Source organism: Schistocerca gregaria, chromosome 5 (assembly GCF_023897955.1).
Source record: "Schistocerca gregaria isolate iqSchGreg1 chromosome 5, iqSchGreg1.2, whole genome shotgun sequence".
In the NCBI taxonomy this organism is placed as follows: Eukaryota; Metazoa; Arthropoda; class Insecta; order Orthoptera; family Acrididae; genus Schistocerca; species Schistocerca gregaria.
The window spans coordinates 237,709,030-237,729,434 of NC_064924.1; the positions used below are offsets into that span (position 1 = coordinate 237,709,030).

At 48.0% G+C, this 20,405-nt stretch overlaps 9 non-coding genes and 1 pseudogene across 9 annotated transcripts; all 10 read left to right on the plus strand.

Moving 5' to 3' along the window:
* The first annotated feature begins 972 nt into the window (after positions 1–972).
* LOC126274994 (5S ribosomal RNA) lies at positions 973–1,091 on the plus strand. Its single transcript, XR_007550532.1, has one exon. It is a non-coding gene; the product is annotated as a 5S ribosomal RNA (ribosomal RNA).
* Positions 1,092–2,551: 1,460 nt separating this feature from the next.
* LOC126274995 (5S ribosomal RNA) lies at positions 2,552–2,670 on the plus strand. Its single transcript, XR_007550533.1, has one exon. It is a non-coding gene; the product is annotated as a 5S ribosomal RNA (ribosomal RNA).
* A 1,460-nt stretch (positions 2,671–4,130) lies between these two features.
* On the plus strand, positions 4,131–4,249 carry LOC126274996 (5S ribosomal RNA). Its single transcript, XR_007550534.1, has one exon. It is a non-coding gene; the product is annotated as a 5S ribosomal RNA (ribosomal RNA).
* A 1,460-nt stretch (positions 4,250–5,709) lies between these two features.
* LOC126274997 (5S ribosomal RNA) lies at positions 5,710–5,828 on the plus strand. The gene has a single exon (XR_007550535.1). It is a non-coding gene; the product is annotated as a 5S ribosomal RNA (ribosomal RNA).
* Positions 5,829–7,288: 1,460 nt separating this feature from the next.
* LOC126274998 (5S ribosomal RNA) lies at positions 7,289–7,407 on the plus strand. Its single transcript, XR_007550536.1, has one exon. It is a non-coding gene; the product is annotated as a 5S ribosomal RNA (ribosomal RNA).
* Positions 7,408–8,867: 1,460 nt separating this feature from the next.
* On the plus strand, positions 8,868–8,986 carry LOC126274999 (5S ribosomal RNA). Its single transcript, XR_007550537.1, has one exon. It is a non-coding gene; the product is annotated as a 5S ribosomal RNA (ribosomal RNA).
* Positions 8,987–10,456: 1,470 nt separating this feature from the next.
* LOC126275001 (5S ribosomal RNA) lies at positions 10,457–10,575 on the plus strand. Its single transcript, XR_007550539.1, has one exon. It is a non-coding gene; the product is annotated as a 5S ribosomal RNA (ribosomal RNA).
* A 1,470-nt stretch (positions 10,576–12,045) lies between these two features.
* On the plus strand, positions 12,046–12,164 carry LOC126275002 (5S ribosomal RNA). The gene has a single exon (XR_007550540.1). It is a non-coding gene; the product is annotated as a 5S ribosomal RNA (ribosomal RNA).
* Positions 12,165–13,026: 862 nt separating this feature from the next.
* Positions 13,027–13,145, plus strand: LOC126275003 (5S ribosomal RNA). Its single transcript, XR_007550541.1, has one exon. It is a non-coding gene; the product is annotated as a 5S ribosomal RNA (ribosomal RNA).
* Positions 13,146–14,615: 1,470 nt separating this feature from the next.
* Positions 14,616–14,733, plus strand: LOC126274535 (5S ribosomal RNA; annotated as a pseudogene).
* The last annotated feature ends 5,672 nt before the right edge of the window (positions 14,734–20,405 follow it).

Here is a 20,405-nt window from a genome sequence, read left to right on the forward strand (position 1 = left end):
TCAGTTTGAAAAGAGTGCGCCAAGGAAGACTTCCAAAGAGTCTCTGGAATAATAAAAACAGTATGAAGTGACCGAAATGTTGTGAAAAACGTCAGGGCATATTGTTTTGTAGCAGTGCACAAGGGCAAATTTGTAAACAAAAATTTACCTTTCGTCGCTACAAGAGATATATACTTTGCCGAAAAGCCTGTGTCTTGTGTGCATGTTTTCGCACCTTTCCACGGCATGGCGCAGCACAGAGCGGCACTGGTAGCTCCGAACGCCCGCACACGGCGCCTCGGACTCGCCGGTTCGGGCCGCGCCCATCTCGCAGATGCTTCTCGTACTTGTGCTGTCATATGGACCGCGACCCGAGCGGCAGCGAGCGGCAGTCGGGACAAGTCGGGACGGAAGGGGACAGCCGAGAATGAACCGTGCAAATTACGCAAATATCTGGAAGCGCGACGAGTGTCAGGCAGGTGAGAACGCTTCCCTCTGTCTTCATTTCTTGCTATCTTGTCACTACCCCTGCCAGCCCTTTTTTCATGCTACCTTTCTCATGTGACAAAGATGCTTCCATACTGATTTTAAACTATCGTAAGATACGATATTAAGGAACTCAGTTTGAAAAGAGTGCGCCGAGGAAGACTTCCAAAGAGTCTCTGGAAATAACAAAACAGTATGAAGTGACAGAAATGTTGTGAAATACGTCAGGGCATATTGTTTTGTAGCAGTGCACAACGGCAAATTTGTAAACAAAAATTTACCTTTCGTCGCTACAAGAGATGGATACTTTGTCGAACAAACGAATGACAGGCGGTGCAACGAGCAGCTGTGTTGTGCGTCTGACCCACGTGGCGGCGCGCCGCACTGCGCGTCGCCTTCGAGGTGGAAGGACGTGCTTTGCGTCAAATGTGCCACCGAAAACGGCGATTGCGTGTGTTGGGAGGAGAGGCGAAGCCTTCTTCTGCCGTGCGGCTACTGTATAAGGACGCCAACGGCCATACCATGTTGAATACACCGGTTCTCGTCCGATCACCGAAGTTAAGCAACATCGGGCCCGGTTAGTACTTGGATGGGTGACCGCCTGGGAACACCGGGTGCTGTTGGCTCCCTCTCTTCTTTTAAATTTTATGTCACTACACCTGCCAGCCCTCTTTTCATGCAAACTCTCAGGTGCGACAAAGATGCTTCCACAAGCATTTTAAACTACTGTATTAAACGTAAGATGCGAAATTACAGTAATGAACTCAGTTTGAACAAGAATGCGCGGAGGAAGAGTGCTAGGATCTCGTTGAAAATAACGAAACACTGCGAATCGACAGATGTGCTCTTGAAACGCGTCAGAGAGTACTGTTTTGTAGGAGCACTAAATTCCAAAAACTAACTACATTAAAGAAAGACCTGTTCCCGTCTGACCACCGAAGAAAAGCAACAACGTCAGTATTCGGATCGGCGACCGCCTGGGAACTCTGGCTGTCTTCATTTCTTGCTTTCTTGTCACTACTCCTGCCAGCCCTTTTTTCATGCTACCTTTCTCAAGTGACAAAGATGCTTCCATACTGATTTTAAACTATCGTTAGATACGATATTAAGGAATTCAGTTTGAAAAGAGTGCGCCAAGGAAGACTTCCAAAGAGTCTCTGGAATAATAAAAACAGTATGAAGTGACAGAAATGTTGTGAAAAACGTCAGGGCATATTGTTTTGTAGCAGTGCACAAGGGCAAATTTGTAAACAAAAATTTACCTTTCGTCGCTACAAGAGATATATACTTTGCCGAAAAGCCTGTGTCTTGTGTGCATGTTTTCGCACCTTTCCACGGCATGGCGCAGCACAGAGCGGCACTGGTAGCTCCGAACGCCCGCACACGGCGCCTCGGACTCGCCGGTTCGGGCCGCGCCCATCTCGCAGATGCTTCTCGTACTTGTGCTGTCATATGGACCGCGACCCGAGCGGCAGCGAGCGGCAGTCGGGACAAGTCGGGACGGAAGGGGACAGCCGAGAATGAACCGTGCAAATTACGCAAATATCTGGAAGCGCGACGAGTGTCAGGCAGGTGAGAACGCTTCCCTCTGTCTTCATTTCTTGCTATCTTGTCACTACCCCTGCCAGCCCTTTTTTCATGCTACCTTTCTCATGTGACAAAGATGCTTCCATACTGATTTTAAACTATCGTAAGATACGATATTAAGGAACTCAGTTTGAAAAGAGTGCGCCGAGGAAGACTTCCAAAGAGTCTCTGGAAATAACAAAACAGTATGAAGTGACAGAAATGTTGTGAAATACGTCAGGGCATATTGTTTTGTAGCAGTGCACAACGGCAAATTTGTAAACAAAAATTTACCTTTCGTCGCTACAAGAGATGGATACTTTGTCGAACAAACGAATGACAGGCGGTGCAACGAGCAGCTGTGTTGTGCGTCTGACCCACGTGGCGGCGCGCCGCACTGCGCGTCGCCTTCGAGGTGGAAGGACGTGCTTTGCGTCAAATGTGCCACCGAAAACGGCGATTGCGTGTGTTGGGAGGAGAGGCGAAGCCTTCTTCTGCCGTGCGGCTACTGTATAAGGACGCCAACGGCCATACCATGTTGAATACACCGGTTCTCGTCCGATCACCGAAGTTAAGCAACATCGGGCCCGGTTAGTACTTGGATGGGTGACCGCCTGGGAACACCGGGTGCTGTTGGCTCCCTCTCTTCTTTTAAATTTTATGTCACTACACCTGCCAGCCCTCTTTTCATGCAAACTCTCAGGTGCGACAAAGATGCTTCCACAAGCATTTTAAACTACTGTATTAAACGTAAGATGCGAAATTACAGTAATGAACTCAGTTTGAACAAGAATGCGCGGAGGAAGAGTGCTAGGATCTCGTTGAAAATAACGAAACACTGCGAATCGACAGATGTGCTCTTGAAACGCGTCAGAGAGTACTGTTTTGTAGGAGCACTAAATTCCAAAAACTAACTACATTAAAGAAAGACCTGTTCCCGTCTGACCACCGAAGAAAAGCAACAACGTCAGTATTCGGATCGGCGACCGCCTGGGAACTCTGGCTGTCTTCATTTCTTGCTTTCTTGTCACTACTCCTGCCAGCCCTTTTTTCATGCTACCTTTCTCAAGTGACAAAGATGCTTCCATACTGATTTTAAACTATCGTTAGATACGATATTAAGGAATTCAGTTTGAAAAGAGTGCGCCAAGGAAGACTTCCAAAGAGTCTCTGGAATAATAAAAACAGTATGAAGTGACAGAAATGTTGTGAAAAACGTCAGGGCATATTGTTTTGTAGCAGTGCACAAGGGCAAATTTGTAAACAAAAATTTACCTTTCGTCGCTACAAGAGATATATACTTTGCCGAAAAGCCTGTGTCTTGTGTGCATGTTTTCGCACCTTTCCACGGCATGGCGCAGCACAGAGCGGCACTGGTAGCTCCGAACGCCCGCACACGGCGCCTCGGACTCGCCGGTTCGGGCCGGGCCCATCTCGCAGATGCTTCTCGTACTTGTGCTGTCATATGGACCGCGACCCGAGCGGCAGCGAGCGGCAGTCGGGACAAGTCGGGACGGAAGGGGACAGCCGAGAATGAACCGTGCAAATTACGCAAATATCTGGAAGCGCGACGAGTGTCAGGCAGGTGAGAACGCTTCCCTCTGTCTTCATTTCTTGCTATCTTGTCACTACCCCTGCCAGCCCTTTTTTCATGCTACCTTTCTCATGTGACAAAGATGCTTCCATACTGATTTTAAACTATCGTAAGATACGATATTAAGGAACTCAGTTTGAAAAGAGTGCGCCGAGGAAGACTTCCAAAGAGTCTCTGGAAATAACAAAACAGTATGAAGTGACAGAAATGTTGTGAAATACGTCAGGGCATATTGTTTTGTAGCAGTGCACAACGGCAAATTTGTAAACAAAAATTTACCTTTCGTCGCTACAAGAGATGGATACTTTGTCGAACAAACGAATGACAGGCGGTGCAACGAGCAGCTGTGTTGTGCGTCTGACCCACGTGGCGGCGCGCCGCACTGCGCGTCGCCTTCGAGGTGGAAGGACGTGCTTTGCGTCAAATGTGCCACCGAAAACGGCGATTGCGTGTGTTGGGAGGAGAGGCGAAGCCTTCTTCTGCCGTGCGGCTACTGTATAAGGACGCCAACGGCCATACCATGTTGAATACACCGGTTCTCGTCCGATCACCGAAGTTAAGCAACATCGGGCCCGGTTAGTACTTGGATGGGTGACCGCCTGGGAACACCGGGTGCTGTTGGCTCCCTCTCTTCTTTTAAATTTTATGTCACTACACCTGCCAGCCCTCTTTTCATGCAAACTCTCAGGTGCGACAAAGATGCTTCCACAAGCATTTTAAACTACTGTATTAAACGTAAGATGCGAAATTACAGTAATGAACTCAGTTTGAACAAGAATGCGCGGAGGAAGAGTGCTAGGATCTCGTTGAAAATAACGAAACACTGCGAATCGACAGATGTGCTCTTGAAACGCGTCAGAGAGTACTGTTTTGTAGGAGCACTAAATTCCAAAAACTAACTACATTAAAGAAAGACCTGTTCCCGTCTGACCACCGAAGAAAAGCAACAACGTCAGTATTCGGATCGGCGACCGCCTGGGAACTCTGGCTGTCTTCATTTCTTGCTTTCTTGTCACTACTCCTGCCAGCCCTTTTTTCATGCTACCTTTCTCAAGTGACAAAGATGCTTCCATACTGATTTTAAACTATCGTTAGATACGATATTAAGGAATTCAGTTTGAAAAGAGTGCGCCAAGGAAGACTTCCAAAGAGTCTCTGGAATAATAAAAACAGTATGAAGTGACAGAAATGTTGTGAAAAACGTCAGGGCATATTGTTTTGTAGCAGTGCACAAGGGCAAATTTGTAAACAAAAATTTACCTTTCGTCGCTACAAGAGATATATACTTTGCCGAAAAGCCTGTGTCTTGTGTGCATGTTTTCGCACCTTTCCACGGCATGGCGCAGCACAGAGCGGCACTGGTAGCTCCGAACGCCCGCACACGGCGCCTCGGACTCGCCGGTTCGGGCCGGGCCCATCTCGCAGATGCTTCTCGTACTTGTGCTGTCATATGGACCGCGACCCGAGCGGCAGCGAGCGGCAGTCGGGACAAGTCGGGACGGAAGGGGACAGCCGAGAATGAACCGTGCAAATTACGCAAATATCTGGAAGCGCGACGAGTGTCAGGCAGGTGAGAACGCTTCCCTCTGTCTTCATTTCTTGCTATCTTGTCACTACCCCTGCCAGCCCTTTTTTCATGCTACCTTTCTCATGTGACAAAGATGCTTCCATACTGATTTTAAACTATCGTAAGATACGATATTAAGGAACTCAGTTTGAAAAGAGTGCGCCGAGGAAGACTTCCAAAGAGTCTCTGGAAATAACAAAACAGTATGAAGTGACAGAAATGTTGTGAAATACGTCAGGGCATATTGTTTTGTAGCAGTGCACAACGGCAAATTTGTAAACAAAAATTTACCTTTCGTCGCTACAAGAGATGGATACTTTGTCGAACAAACGAATGACAGGCGGTGCAACGAGCAGCTGTGTTGTGCGTCTGACCCACGTGGCGGCGCGCCGCACTGCGCGTCGCCTTCGAGGTGGAAGGACGTGCTTTGCGTCAAATGTGCCACCGAAAACGGCGATTGCGTGTGTTGGGAGGAGAGGCGAAGCCTTCTTCTGCCGTGCGGCTACTGTATAAGGACGCCAACGGCCATACCATGTTGAATACACCGGTTCTCGTCCGATCACCGAAGTTAAGCAACATCGGGCCCGGTTAGTACTTGGATGGGTGACCGCCTGGGAACACCGGGTGCTGTTGGCTCCCTCTCTTCTTTTAAATTTTATGTCACTACACCTGCCAGCCCTCTTTTCATGCAAACTCTCAGGTGCGACAAAGATGCTTCCACAAGCATTTTAAACTACTGTATTAAACGTAAGATGCGAAATTACAGTAATGAACTCAGTTTGAACAAGAATGCGCGGAGGAAGAGTGCTAGGATCTCGTTGAAAATAACGAAACACTGCGAATCGACAGATGTGCTCTTGAAACGCGTCAGAGAGTACTGTTTTGTAGGAGCACTAAATTCCAAAAACTAACTACATTAAAGAAAGACCTGTTCCCGTCTGACCACCGAAGAAAAGCAACAACGTCAGTATTCGGATCGGCGACCGCCTGGGAACTCTGGCTGTCTTCATTTCTTGCTTTCTTGTCACTACTCCTGCCAGCCCTTTTTTCATGCTACCTTTCTCAAGTGACAAAGATGCTTCCATACTGATTTTAAACTATCGTTAGATACGATATTAAGGAATTCAGTTTGAAAAGAGTGCGCCAAGGAAGACTTCCAAAGAGTCTCTGGAATAATAAAAACAGTATGAAGTGACAGAAATGTTGTGAAAAACGTCAGGGCATATTGTTTTGTAGCAGTGCACAAGGGCAAATTTGTAAACAAAAATTTACCTTTCGTCGCTACAAGAGATATATACTTTGCCGAAAAGCCTGTGTCTTGTGTGCATGTTTTCGCACCTTTCCACGGCATGGCGCAGCACAGAGCGGCACTGGTAGCTCCGAACGCCCGCACACGGCGCCTCGGACTCGCCGGTTCGGGCCGCGCCCATCTCGCAGATGCTTCTCGTACTTGTGCTGTCATATGGACCGCGACCCGAGCGGCAGCGAGCGGCAGTCGGGACAAGTCGGGACGGAAGGGGACAGCCGAGAATGAACCGTGCAAATTACGCAAATATCTGGAAGCGCGACGAGTGTCAGGCAGGTGAGAACGCTTCCCTCTGTCTTCATTTCTTGCTATCTTGTCACTACCCCTGCCAGCCCTTTTTTCATGCTACCTTTCTCATGTGACAAAGATGCTTCCATACTGATTTTAAACTATCGTAAGATACGATATTAAGGAACTCAGTTTGAAAAGAGTGCGCCGAGGAAGACTTCCAAAGAGTCTCTGGAAATAACAAAACAGTATGAAGTGACAGAAATGTTGTGAAATACGTCAGGGCATATTGTTTTGTAGCAGTGCACAACGGCAAATTTGTAAACAAAAATTTACCTTTCGTCGCTACAAGAGATGGATACTTTGTCGAACAAACGAATGACAGGCGGTGCAACGAGCAGCTGTGTTGTGCGTCTGACCCACGTGGCGGCGCGCCGCACTGCGCGTCGCCTTCGAGGTGGAAGGACGTGCTTTGCGTCAAATGTGCCACCGAAAACGGCGATTGCGTGTGTTGGGAGGAGAGGCGAAGCCTTCTTCTGCCGTGCGGCTACTGTATAAGGACGCCAACGGCCATACCATGTTGAATACACCGGTTCTCGTCCGATCACCGAAGTTAAGCAACATCGGGCCCGGTTAGTACTTGGATGGGTGACCGCCTGGGAACACCGGGTGCTGTTGGCTCCCTCTCTTCTTTTAAATTTTATGTCACTACACCTGCCAGCCCTCTTTTCATGCAAACTCTCAGGTGCGACAAAGATGCTTCCACAAGCATTTTAAACTACTGTATTAAACGTAAGATGCGAAATTACAGTAATGAACTCAGTTTGAACAAGAATGCGCGGAGGAAGAGTGCTAGGATCTCGTTGAAAATAACGAAACACTGCGAATCGACAGATGTGCTCTTGAAACGCGTCAGAGAGTACTGTTTTGTAGGAGCACTAAATTCCAAAAACTAACTACATTAAAGAAAGACCTGTTCCCGTCTGACCACTGAAGAAAAGCAACAACGTCAGTATTCGGATCGGCGACCGCCTGGGAACTCTGGCTGTCTTCATTTCTTGCTTTCTTGTCACTACTCCTGCCAGCCCTTTTTTCATGCTACCTTTCTCAAGTGACAAAGATGCTTCCATACTGATTTTAAACTATCGTTAGATACGATATTAAGGAATTCAGTTTGAAAAGAGTGCGCCAAGGAAGACTTCCAAAGAGTCTCTGGAATAATAAAAACAGTGTGAAGTGACAGAAATGTTGTGAAAAACGTCAGGGCATATTGTTTTGTAGCAGTGCACAAGGGCAAATTTGTAAACAAAAATTTACCTTTCGTCGCTACAAGAGATATATACTTTGCCGAAAAGCCTGTGTCTTGTGTGCATGTTTTCGCACCTTTCCACGGCATGGCGCAGCACAGAGTGGCACTGGTAGCTCCGAACGCCCGCACACGGCGCCTCGGACTCGCCGGTTCGGGCCGCGCCCATCTCGCAGATGCTTCTCGTACTTGTGCTGTCATATGGACCGCGACCCGAGCGGCAGCGAGCGGCAGTCGGGACAAGTCGGGACGGAAGGGGACAGCCGAGAATGAACCGTGCAAATTACGCAAATATCTGGAAGCGCGACGAGTGTCAGGCAGGTGAGAACGCTTCCCTCTGTCTTCATTTCTTGCTATCTTGTCACTACCCCTGCCAGCCCTTTTTTCATGCTACCTTTCTCATGTGACAAAGATGCTTCCATACTGATTTTAAACTATCGTAAGATACGATATTAAGGAACTCAGTTTGAAAAGAGTGCGCCGAGGAAGACTTCCAAAGAGTCTCTGGAAATAACAAAACAGTATGAAGTGACAGAAATGTTGTGAAATACGTCAGGGCATATTGTTTTGTAGCAGTGCACAACGGCAAATTTGTAAACAAAAATTTACCTTTCGTCGCTACAAGAGATGGATACTTTGTCGAACAAACGAATGACAGGCGGTGCAACGAGCAGCTGTGTTGTGCGTCTGACCCACGTGGCGGCGCGCCGCACTGCGCGTCGCCTTCGAGGTGGAAGGACGTGCTTTGCGTCAAATGTGCCACCGAAAACGGCGATTGCGTGTGTTGGGAGGAGAGGCGAAGCCTTCTTCTGCCGTGCGGCTACTGTATAAGGACGCCAACGGCCATACCATGTTGAATACACCGGTTCTCGTCCGATCACCGAAGTTAAGCAACATCGGGCCCGGTTAGTACTTGGATGGGTGACCGCCTGGGAACACCGGGTGCTGTTGGCTCCCTCTCTTCTTTTAAATTTTATGTCACTACACCTGCCAGCCCTCTTTTCATGCAAACTCTCAGGTGCGACAAAGATGCTTCCACAAGCATTTTAAACTACTGTATTAAACGTAAGATGCGAAATTACAGTAATGAACTCAGTTTGAACAAGAATGCGCGGAGGAAGAGTGCTAGGATCTCGTTGAAAATAACGAAACACTGCGAATCGACAGATGTGCTCTTGAAACGCGTCAGAGAGTACTGTTTTGTAGGAGCACTAAATTCCAAAAACTAACTACATTAAAGAAAGACCTGTTCCCGTCTGACCACCGAAGAAAAGCAACAACGTCAGTATTCGGATCGGCGACCGCCTGGGAACTCTGGCTGTCTTCATTTCTTGCTTTCTTGTCACTACTCCTGCCAGCCCTTTTTTCATGCTACCTTTCTCAAGTGACAAAGATGCTTCCATACTGATTTTAAACTATCGTTAGATACGATATTAAGGAATTCAGTTTGAAAAGAGTGCGCCAAGGAAGACTTCCAAAGAGTCTCTGGAATAATAAAAACAGTATGAAGTGACAGAAATGTTGTGAAAAACGTCAGGGCATATTGTTTTGTAGCAGTGCACAAGGGCAAATTTGTAAACAAAAATTTACCTTTCGTCGCTACAAGAGATATATACTTTGCCGAAAAGCCTGTGTCTTGTGTGCATGTTTTCGCACCTTTCCACGGCATGGCGCAGCACAGAGCGGCACTGGTAGCTCCGAACGCCCGCACACGGCGCCTCGGACTCGCCGGTTCGGGCCGCGCCCATCTCGCAGATGCTTCTCGTACTTGTGCTGTCATATGGACCGCGACCCGAGCGGCAGCGAGCGGCAGTCGAGCTAAGTCGGGACAAGTCGGGACGGAAGGGGACAGCCGAGAATGAACCGTGCAAATTACGCAAATATCTGGAAGCGCGACGAGTGTCAGGCAGGTGAGAACGCTTCCCTCTGTCTTCATTTCTTGCTATCTTGTCACTACCCCTGCCAGCCCTTTTTTCATGCTACCTTTCTCATGTGACAAAGATGCTTCCATACTGATTTTAAACTATCGTAAGATACGATATTAAGGAACTCAGTTTGAAAAGAGTGCGCCGAGGAAGACTTCCAAAGAGTCTCTGGAAATAACAAAACAGTATGAAGTGACAGAAATGTTGTGAAATACGTCAGGGCATATTGTTTTGTAGCAGTGCACAACGGCAAATTTGTAAACAAAAATTTACCTTTCGTCGCTACAAGAGATGGATACTTTGTCGAACAAACGAATGACAGGCGGTGCAACGAGCAGCTGTGTTGTGCGTCTGACCCACGTGGCGGCGCGCCGCACTGCGCGTCGCCTTCGAGGTGGAAGGACGTGCTTTGCGTCAAATGTGCCACCGAAAACGGCGATTGCGTGTGTTGGGAGGAGAGGCGAAGCCTTCTTCTGCCGTGCGGCTACTGTATAAGGACGCCAACGGCCATACCATGTTGAATACACCGGTTCTCGTCCGATCACCGAAGTTAAGCAACATCGGGCCCGGTTAGTACTTGGATGGGTGACCGCCTGGGAACACCGGGTGCTGTTGGCTCCCTCTCTTCTTTTAAATTTTATGTCACTACACCTGCCAGCCCTCTTTTCATGCAAACTCTCAGGTGCGACAAAGATGCTTCCACAAGCATTTTAAACTACTGTATTAAACGTAAGATGCGAAATTACAGTAATGAACTCAGTTTGAACAAGAATGCGCGGAGGAAGAGTGCTAGGATCTCGTTGAAAATAACGAAACACTGCGAATCGACAGATGTGCTCTTGAAACGCGTCAGAGAGTACTGTTTTGTAGGAGCACTAAATTCCAAAAACTAACTACATTAAAGAAAGACCTGTTCCCGTCTGACCACCGAAGAAAAGCAACAACGTCAGTATTCGGATCGGCGACCGCCTGGGAACTCTGGCTGTCTTCATTTCTTGCTTTCTTGTCACTACTCCTGCCAGCCCTTTTTTCATGCTACCTTTCTCAAGTGACAAAGATGCTTCCATACTGATTTTAAACTATCGTTAGATACGATATTAAGGAATTCAGTTTGAAAAGAGTGCGCCAAGGAAGACTTCCAAAGAGTCTCTGGAATAATAAAAACAGTATGAAGTGACCGAAATGTTGTGAAAAACGTCAGGGCATATTGTTTTGTAGCAGTGCACAAGGGCAAATTTGTAAACAAAAATTTACCTTTCGTCGCTACAAGAGATATATACTTTGCCGAAAAGCCTGTGTCTTGTGTGCATGTTTTCGCACCTTTCCACGGCATGGCGCAGCACAGAGCGGCACTGGTAGCTCCGAACGCCCGCACACGGCGCCTCGGACTCGCCGGTTCGGGCCGCGCCCATCTCGCAGATGCTTCTCGTACTTGTGCTGTCATATGGACCGCGACCCGAGCGGCAGCGAGCGGCAGTCGAGCTAAGTCGGGACAAGTCGGGACGGAAGGGGACAGCCGAGAATGAACCGTGCAAATTACGCAAATATCTGGAAGCGCGACGAGTGTCAGGCAGGTGAGAACGCTTCCCTCTGTCTTCATTTCTTGCTATCTTGTCACTACCCCTGCCAGCCCTTTTTTCATGCTACCTTTCTCATGTGACAAAGATGCTTCCATACTGATTTTAAACTATCGTAAGATACGATATTAAGGAACTCAGTTTGAAAAGAGTGCGCCGAGGAAGACTTCCAAAGAGTCTCTGGAAATAACAAAACAGTATGAAGTGACAGAAATGTTGTGAAATACGTCAGGGCATATTGTTTTGTAGCAGTGCACAACGGCAAATTTGTAAACAAAAATTTACCTTTCGTCGCTACAAGAGATGGATACTTTGTCGAACAAACGAATGACAGGCGGTGCAACGAGCAGCTGTGTTGTGCGTCTGACCCACGTGGCGGCGCGCCGCACTGCGCGTCGCCTTCGAGGTGGAAGGACGTGCTTTGCGTCAAATGTGCCACCGAAAACGGCGATTGCGTGTGTTGGGAGGAGAGGCGAAGCCTTCTTCTGCCGTGCGGCTACTGTATAAGGACGCCAACGGCCATACCATGTTGAATACACCGGTTCTCGTCCGATCACCGAAGTTAAGCAACATCGGGCCCGGTTAGTACTTGGATGGGTGACCGCCTGGGAACACCGGGTGCTGTTGGCTCCCTCTCTTCTTTTAAATTTTATGTCACTACACCTGCCAGCCCTCTTTTCATGCAAACTCTCAGGTGCGACAAAGATGCTTCCACAAGCATTTTAAACTACTGTATTAAACGTAAGATGCGAAATTACAGTAATGAACTCAGTTTGAACAAGAATGCGCGGAGGAAGAGTGCTAGGATCTCGTTGAAAATAACGAAACACTGCGAATCGACAGATGTGCTCTTGAAACGCGTCAGAGAGTACTGTTTTGTAGGAGCACTAAATTCCAAAAACTAACTACATTAAAGAAAGACCTGTTCCCGTCTGACCACCGAAGAAAAGCAACAACGTCAGTATTCGGATCGGCGACCGCCTGGGAACTCTGGCTGTCTTCATTTCTTGCTTTCTTGTCACTACTCCTGCCAGCCCTTTTTTCATGCTACCTTTCTCAAGTGACAAAGATGCTTCCATACTGATTTTAAACTATCGTTAGATACGATATTAAGGAATTCAGTTTGAAAAGAGTGCGCCGAGGAAGACTTCCAAAGAGTCTCTGGAAATAACAAAACAGTATGAAGTGACAGAAATGTTGTGAAATACGTCAGGGCATATTGTTTTGTAGCAGTGCACAACGGCAAATTTGTAAACAAAAATTTACCTTTCGTCGCTACAAGAGATGGATACTTTGTCGAACAAACGAATGACAGGCGGTGCAACGAGCAGCTGTGTTGTGCGTCTGACCCACGTGGCGGCGCGCCGCACTGCGCGTCGCCTTCGAGGTGGAAGGACGTGCTTTGCGTCAAATGTGCCACCGAAAACGGCGATTGCGTGTGTTGGGAGGAGAGGCGAAGCCTTCTTCTGCCGTGCGGCTACTGTATAAGGACGCCAACGGCCATACCATGTTGAATACACCGGTTCTCGTCCGATCACCGAAGTTAAGCAACATCGGGCCCGGTTAGTACTTGGATGGGTGACCGCCTGGGAACACCGGGTGCTGTTGGCTCCCTCTCTTCTTTTAAATTTTATGTCACTACACCTGCCAGCCCTCTTTTCATGCAAACTCTCAGGTGCGACAAAGATGCTTCCACAAGCATTTTAAACTACTGTATTAAACGTAAGATGCGAAATTACAGTAATGAACTCAGTTTGAACAAGAATGCGCGGAGGAAGAGTGCTAGGATCTCGTTGAAAATAACGAAACACTGCGAATCGACAGATGTGCTCTTGAAACGCGTCAGAGAGTACTGTTTTGTAGGAGCACTAAATTCCAAAAACTAACTACATTAAAGAAAGACCTGTTCCCGTCTGACCACCGAAGAAAAGCAACAACGTCAGTATTCGGATCGGCGACCGCCTGGGAACTCTGGCTGTCTTCATTTCTTGCTTTCTTGTCACTACTCCTGCCAGCCCTTTTTTCATGCTACCTTTCTCAAGTGACAAAGATGCTTCCATACTGATTTTAAACTATCGTTAGATACGATATTAAGGAATTCAGTTTGAAAAGAGTGCGCCAAGGAAGACTTCCAAAGAGTCTCTGGAATAATAAAAACAGTATGAAGTGACAGAAATGTTGTGAAAAACGTCAGGGCATATTGTTTTGTAGCAGTGCACAAGGGCAAATTTGTAAACAAAAATTTACCTTTCGTCGCTACAAGAGATATATACTTTGCCGAAAAGCCTGTGTCTTGTGTGCATGTTTTCGCACCTTTCCACGGCATGGCGCAGCACAGAGCGGCACTGGTAGCTCCGAACGCCCGCACACGGCGCCTCGGACTCGCCGGTTCGGGCCGCGCCCATCTCGCAGATGCTTCTCGTACTTGTGCTGTCATATGGACCGCGACCCGAGCGGCAGCGAGCGGCAGTCGAGCTAAGTCGGGACAAGTCGGGACGGAAGGGGACAGCCGAGAATGAACCGTGCAAATTACGCAAATATCTGGAAGCGCGACGAGTGTCAGGCAGGTGAGAACGCTTCCCTCTGTCTTCATTTCTTGCTATCTTGTCACTACCCCTGCCAGCCCTTTTTTCATGCTACTTTTCTCATGTGACAAAGATGCTTCCATACTGATTTTAAACTATCGTAAGATACGATATTAAGGAACTCAGTTTGAAAAGAGTGCGCCGAGGAAGACTTCCAAAGAGTCTCTGGAAATAACAAAACAGTATGAAGTGACAGAAATGTTGTGAAATACGTCAGGGCATATTGTTTTGTAGCAGTGCACAACGGCAAATTTGTAAACAAAAATTTACCTTTCGTCGCTACAAGAGATGGATACTTTGTCGAACAAACGAATGACAGGCGGTGCAACGAGCAGCTGTGTTGTGCGTCTGACCCACGTGGCGGCGCGCCGCACTGCGCGTCGCCTTCGAGGTGGAAGGACGTGCTTTGCGTCAAATGTGCCACCGAAAACGGCGATTGCGTGTGTTGGGAGGAGAGGCGAAGCCTTCTTCTGCCGTGCGGCTACTGTATAAGGACGCCAACGGCCATACCATGTTGAATACACCGGTTCTCGTCCGATCACCGAAGTTAAGCAACATCGGGCCCGGTTAGTACTTGGCTGTCTGCCCGCCTGGCAACACCTCGGTGCCGAGCGAGCAGTACTTCCTTGTGCGACTTGGCCGGCGGCGCCTCGCGTGTCGTCTGTCTCCTGCCTCGCGGCTACATTTCATCAAGTCCGTAAGTTATGGCAATGTTGTATGATAATAGTGAAGAACGACAAAATAATGTGCAATGCGAATTCGATAGTTCCGTCGGAAAACCGTCAGCTTTCGAAATTCACCGTTGGATACTTGAGGAATTGTGTTTGTCGACCGATGACGTTCTCGGAGTTCAATTTGATACTTTTATCAATTCCGTGTTTTTGAAGTTGAAAACTCCCGAATTGTGTGATACCGTGGTAAATGTTAATGATGGTATCCGTAAATTTCGACATCTAGACGGTCGCATTAGTAACGTGACTATTTCTCATGGTGGGTTTGGCCTTCGAAATGTTCGTGTGTTCAACTTGCCTTTTGAAATCCGGAATGACACAATATCTCGTCATTTGCGGCCGTACGGGACCGTGCTATCTGTTTTTAAAGAGAAGTGGTCTTCCGCCTATGTTTTTCAGGTCGAAAACGGTGTGAGGAGTGTAAAGATGATAGTACGACAGCATATTCCGTCCTTCTTGTTAGTTAACGGTCATCGTGCTTTTATAACCTATAGTGGTCAACCTCAGACGTGTTCCTTTTGCGGTGCTGTTGGTCATTACCGACAAAACTGTCCTAAACGCAGGCAGCCTGTTCAGTTGCCACGTGAGGACGTTTTAAGTGGGCCTAGCTTTGCTTCTGTTGCTGCAACGAGTTTAGGATCCGCCCCCCCCCCCCCCGCACGTGTGCAACTCGCGGCCGCCCCCCCTGTATCGGCCGCCGCTGACGTCATGGACACGTCTGTTCCTGATAGTGACTCTGTTTCTGTTTCTGTTTCTGAACCTCCTGTTGAGCCTTCTTTGCTCGCGGCTGCGACAACTGAATCTGTTTTTGAAAAACCGGTAGTGGACGAAGTCTCACCGCAATCCGTGCCGATGTCGGCAGAAATTGTTCCGCATACTGTCCCGGTTACGGAACCCGACATATCGGCGGTTGCTCCTACTACCGTCCCCGACAGTCTTTCTGCTGCCAGTGCTGTTGTAGAACGTGAAGCTTTTACTGCACCGAAACCGCGTAGGGACCGGAATGTCGCTCGAGCTTCTGGCACCCCACGTTTACGTAGTGCCAGTAGCTCTGCTTCGTTTAATACGCGTGGTTTTTCGGACAAAAATCGGAGTCCGTCTCCGGTGGCGCGTTCTCCTGCCCCCCCTCAGGTTCGGTCGGTCGGGCAACCGACCTCCCGACAACCGGCCACGCGCGACGGCGTAGACCTCGGCCACCGCCCGTCTCAGGGGGGAGGCAGCAGGCGCCACGCGAAAAAGCAGACCTCTTCCCGCACTCAGCCGGAGGGTGATGTTGTTGCTGCAACGCAGAAACGTGACATCGCGGTGCAACATTTGAAAACCTTCCTGAGCCAACCGACTTCTGATGCCGATTCCGGCATGGCGGTGGATCCGCCTTTGTCTGTGACACCTTCCCCCTTTCCAACCAAAAGAAAGGCCGAAGATTCGCACCTTCGTCGTGCCCCCCCTTCCACCCACGATTTGGTGCCGCCTTTATCTTCGGATGTCGAGATGCCCGCCGTGGAGCATTCCGCCACAGAAGGTGCCGTCACAGTTTCTGGGACTCCACCGCCCCCGCCCCCCCTTCCTAGTCAGTCACAGGATTGGTCGGCGGACGTGGAGGCCGGTCGTAACCATTAGTGTGACTCATTGTATGTCCTCCCCCTCCTAGCAAGTTTGTATGTTTTATCTTGTTTTAAGCAAATTTCATGTTTTTCTTTTATTTTCTTGTTTTTTAACTGTGTTATTACGTGTATATGGTTAACGACTGTAGCCAGTGGAACATCTTAACAGTTAATCTTAATAAGTTGCGAAATCCGCAGAAGACTATGATTTTAAAAAATTTCTTGTATGATAATAACTGTCACGTCGCTTTTTTACAGGAGGTGACTTGTGAAGCGCTTTTGTTTTTGCATGATTTTACTGATTTTACTGTGATTGATAATATTGCCCCTGATAACGATACGGGCACTGCAATTTTAGTGCGTTCTGGCTTACCAATATCTAACGTTGACATTTTACCGAACGGTCGCGCTGTTGCTTGCACCATTTTTGGAATTGTGTTTGTAAATGTGTACGCTCCGTCAGGAAATGTTAAACCGGCCAGGGCTGAATTTTATGGTAGAGATTTGTGTCAGCTTCTATCCAGGAATGTCGATACTTTAATCGTTGGGGGTGATTTTAATTGTGTTTTAGACGACAGCGATCAAGAGCCGCGTCCAAACAAATGTCACGAACTGGGTACTTTAGTCACTAGTTTTCAGCTGCTCGACACGTGGCGTGTTTTACACCCGGATTTCACCTACTTCACCTATTTTTACGGTACCGGGCGTAGCCGCCTCGATCGGATTTATGTGTCTAGGCAGCTGTCTGCCCGTATTTGTAGTGCTGACGTGACTCCTGTCGTATTTTCTGACCACTCCAGTTACTCCTGTCGTCTTTTATTGCCTCGTTTGTGTGTTCCTCGCCGTACCAATTTGTGGAAGTTCAATTGCAGTTTACTCAATGACGACCATTTTGTGACTTGTTTTAACCGTATATGGCAACGGTTGTTGCGGACTCGAGGCGGTCATAGTAGCACCATTGAGTGGTGGGTTGCGATAGTTAAACCGGCGATTAGGAAATTTTTAATTGATTACAGCCGTGAGGCGGCACGCTGGCGTCGGGCAACGGCTCGCTTCCGCCAGGCTTGTTTACGGGACTTAGCGTTGCGGGTGACGTCACAGCCCGAGTTGTTGCCTACTCTGAAGCAATTTCAAGCAAAGCTTTTACTTGACATGCGTGCCGTTAGTGATGGGGTGACCGTCCGAAGTCAGCCTGCGGGACTTGTTACTGGGGAACCTCTGTCCATTTACCATTTACACAGGGAACGCAAACGCCGTGAACGTTTGAAGATTAATGTTTGGCGGCTGCGAAATGGCGATCGAACTTCTGTACAGTCGGAAATTGAAACAGATATTTTTGAACATTTCGCTTCACTTTTCCGTGCTGTTGATGTGGATTCCGACGCGTTGCGAGATTTTTTGCAGACTGTACCCCATGTTTTAACTCGCCCGGACAGGAATCATTTAACTGACGCCTTTACGTCTGATGAAGTTCTCGATGCCGTTCGGCGGAGTCCCAACGGGAAGTCTCCAGGCCCAGATGGGATTCCTGCGGAATTTTATTTGAAATTTTTTCATCTTTTTAGTGAGATTTTAGTAGATTTGGTAAATGATATTCGAAATGGTGTGACTGTACCAGCTGCCTTTGTGGAGGGGGTTGTGACGCTCGTTCCCAAATCCAATGCTGTGCCAAATATCGACGCTGTCCGTCCGATTACTTTATTAAATGTTGACTACAAGATCGTCACGCGCTGCGTCGCTCAGCGACTTAAAAACATTTTGCCGGCGGTACTTAGTCCTCAGCAAACGTGTGCGGTGCGCGATCGGAATATCTTTGACGCTATCCTTGCTTACAGGGACTGCATTGGTTATGTAAAAAGTGCTCGGCTTCGGACTGCGGCGATTTTATTAGTTGATTTTAAGAATGCCTTTGACCGTATTAGTCATTTTTATTTGCGTCAGGTTTTGGTACGCATGGGGTTTGGTTATAAATTTACCAAATTAGTGACGCATCTGTTGCAAAATGCTACGTCACGCATCTGTGTTAATGGTCGTCTTACTCCTGCTTTTCGTGTAGGTCGCTCCGTGCGGCAAGGGTGTCCGCTTTCCATGGCGCTTTTTGCCATTGCGCTGGATCCCCTCCTCCGCTATATCGGTCAGGAATGTCGCGGCATTCAGATGGGGACTACCAGATTGGTTTGTAAAGCATACGCTGATGACCTTGGCGTATTTATTGAGCATTTAGACGATGTTGACAGGTTGCAAGTCGTTCTGCACAACTTTGAACAAGCTACGGGGGCGATTGTCAATACACAGAAAACTGTTCTTTTACCGCTCACCGCCCGCGCACGTACCCTTCGTAGGGACTGGTTCTGTGTACAGCAGCAGCATAAAGTTCTTGGAGTCCTTTTATCCTCGAATCCACAGCAGATGGAAGCACTCAATTGGCGGCCTACGCTGCATCGGATTCGTGCTGTTGTCAAGATCCATGCGGTCCGAAATTTGGCCCTTCGGGAAAAGGTGCATTTAATAAATAATAACTTCTTGGCAAGGGCGTGGTACCTTGCGCAGGTTCTCCCGGTACCCAAGCAATTGGGGCGCGCCATCACACAGGCGATTTACTGGTTTTTATGGAGGGGGGAGATTTTTAAGGTGTCACATGCTGTCTGTACCTTGGGCCTGTCCGACGGCGGTTTGGGACTTGTCGATTTTTCAGCCAAATGTGCGGCTCTCCTGTGGAAGAGAATTACCGCTGTTATGCAGAAGGCACCTTGCAGTCCCACCGCGGTTGTTTTTAATCGTTATCGTCCTCATTCTGAAGTGGCACCTGTTTCTGTGTCGCACATCCCGTTTTATCTTTCTTACGTGCGCCGCTACTATTTCGATAATAGTTACCTGACACTTCGTGACATCTCCGCCCACACGGTTAGCGCTGTCTGCGATGCTATACGCGGACCTCCTATTCGTTGCAAGTGGGAGTATCGATTGCCACGCTGCAACTGGGTGGCAGTGTGGCAAAACCTCGCCAACAAAGTCCTCCCGGCTTCCGTACACGCTGCATGGTACAAGGTGGTGCATCGCACCATCCCCACCAACTCCAAACTTCATTCCATCAACCTTATCCCATCTGGAGTGTGTGACGTGTGTACTGTCGACGATACTCTTGAACACCGCTTTGCGTGTGACCGCTTCCGCCGTGTTTGGGACGTCGCCAGGGATATGATTCGCCTGATTCAGCGGGTGGACGCTCGAACCGTTACTGTGGATGATGTATTAATTCCGCAGTGTGTCGTCTACCCCACCACCAAGCGAAATGCCACGGTGTGGATCTTTGGCCAAACAGTTTTTGCTATTTTCTCTTTAAAGTTGTGTACCGATTTGGACTTCCTTACCTTTTTATGGACCCAACATTCTCAGATTCAGACATCGCCACATTATCGGCAAAATTTTGCAAATTTTTTGCAGGTCGCACTGGCGCATGCTTTTGCGCGTATGTCGGTACCTGCATAACATGGATGTTATTGTCTCGTATTTTCAAATTGCCTTAAGCGACACAATATGAATAAATGCGACTTTCTCTATGTTTTCTGGAACGAAAATTGCCGAAAATTGACTATCGAACGACATCAGAAGTCTTTTCAGTTTTTTCTGGACGTTATTGCCAAACTTCTTGTTTGGCATGAGTGTCGGTATTATTAGTTTCTTTTTTCTTTTTTTTCCCCGTATGTGGCGTGACGAGATTCTTTACTGATGTTTCAGTTCTAGTTTCTAGTGGTGACTGTTTGCGTTATTTTTTTTCCTTTTTTCTTTTTTCATTTCTTTTACTGTCGAGCGCTCCCACTTCTCGTCACGTGTCTGCGCTCGGCAGTTTTGGAACCTTTCGTCGGTGTGGGATTTCACACCGGGATTACCGGCGCTTTAAAATAGCGTTTTGTTTCATGTTGTTTTTACTATACCTAGGCTGTTGCGATT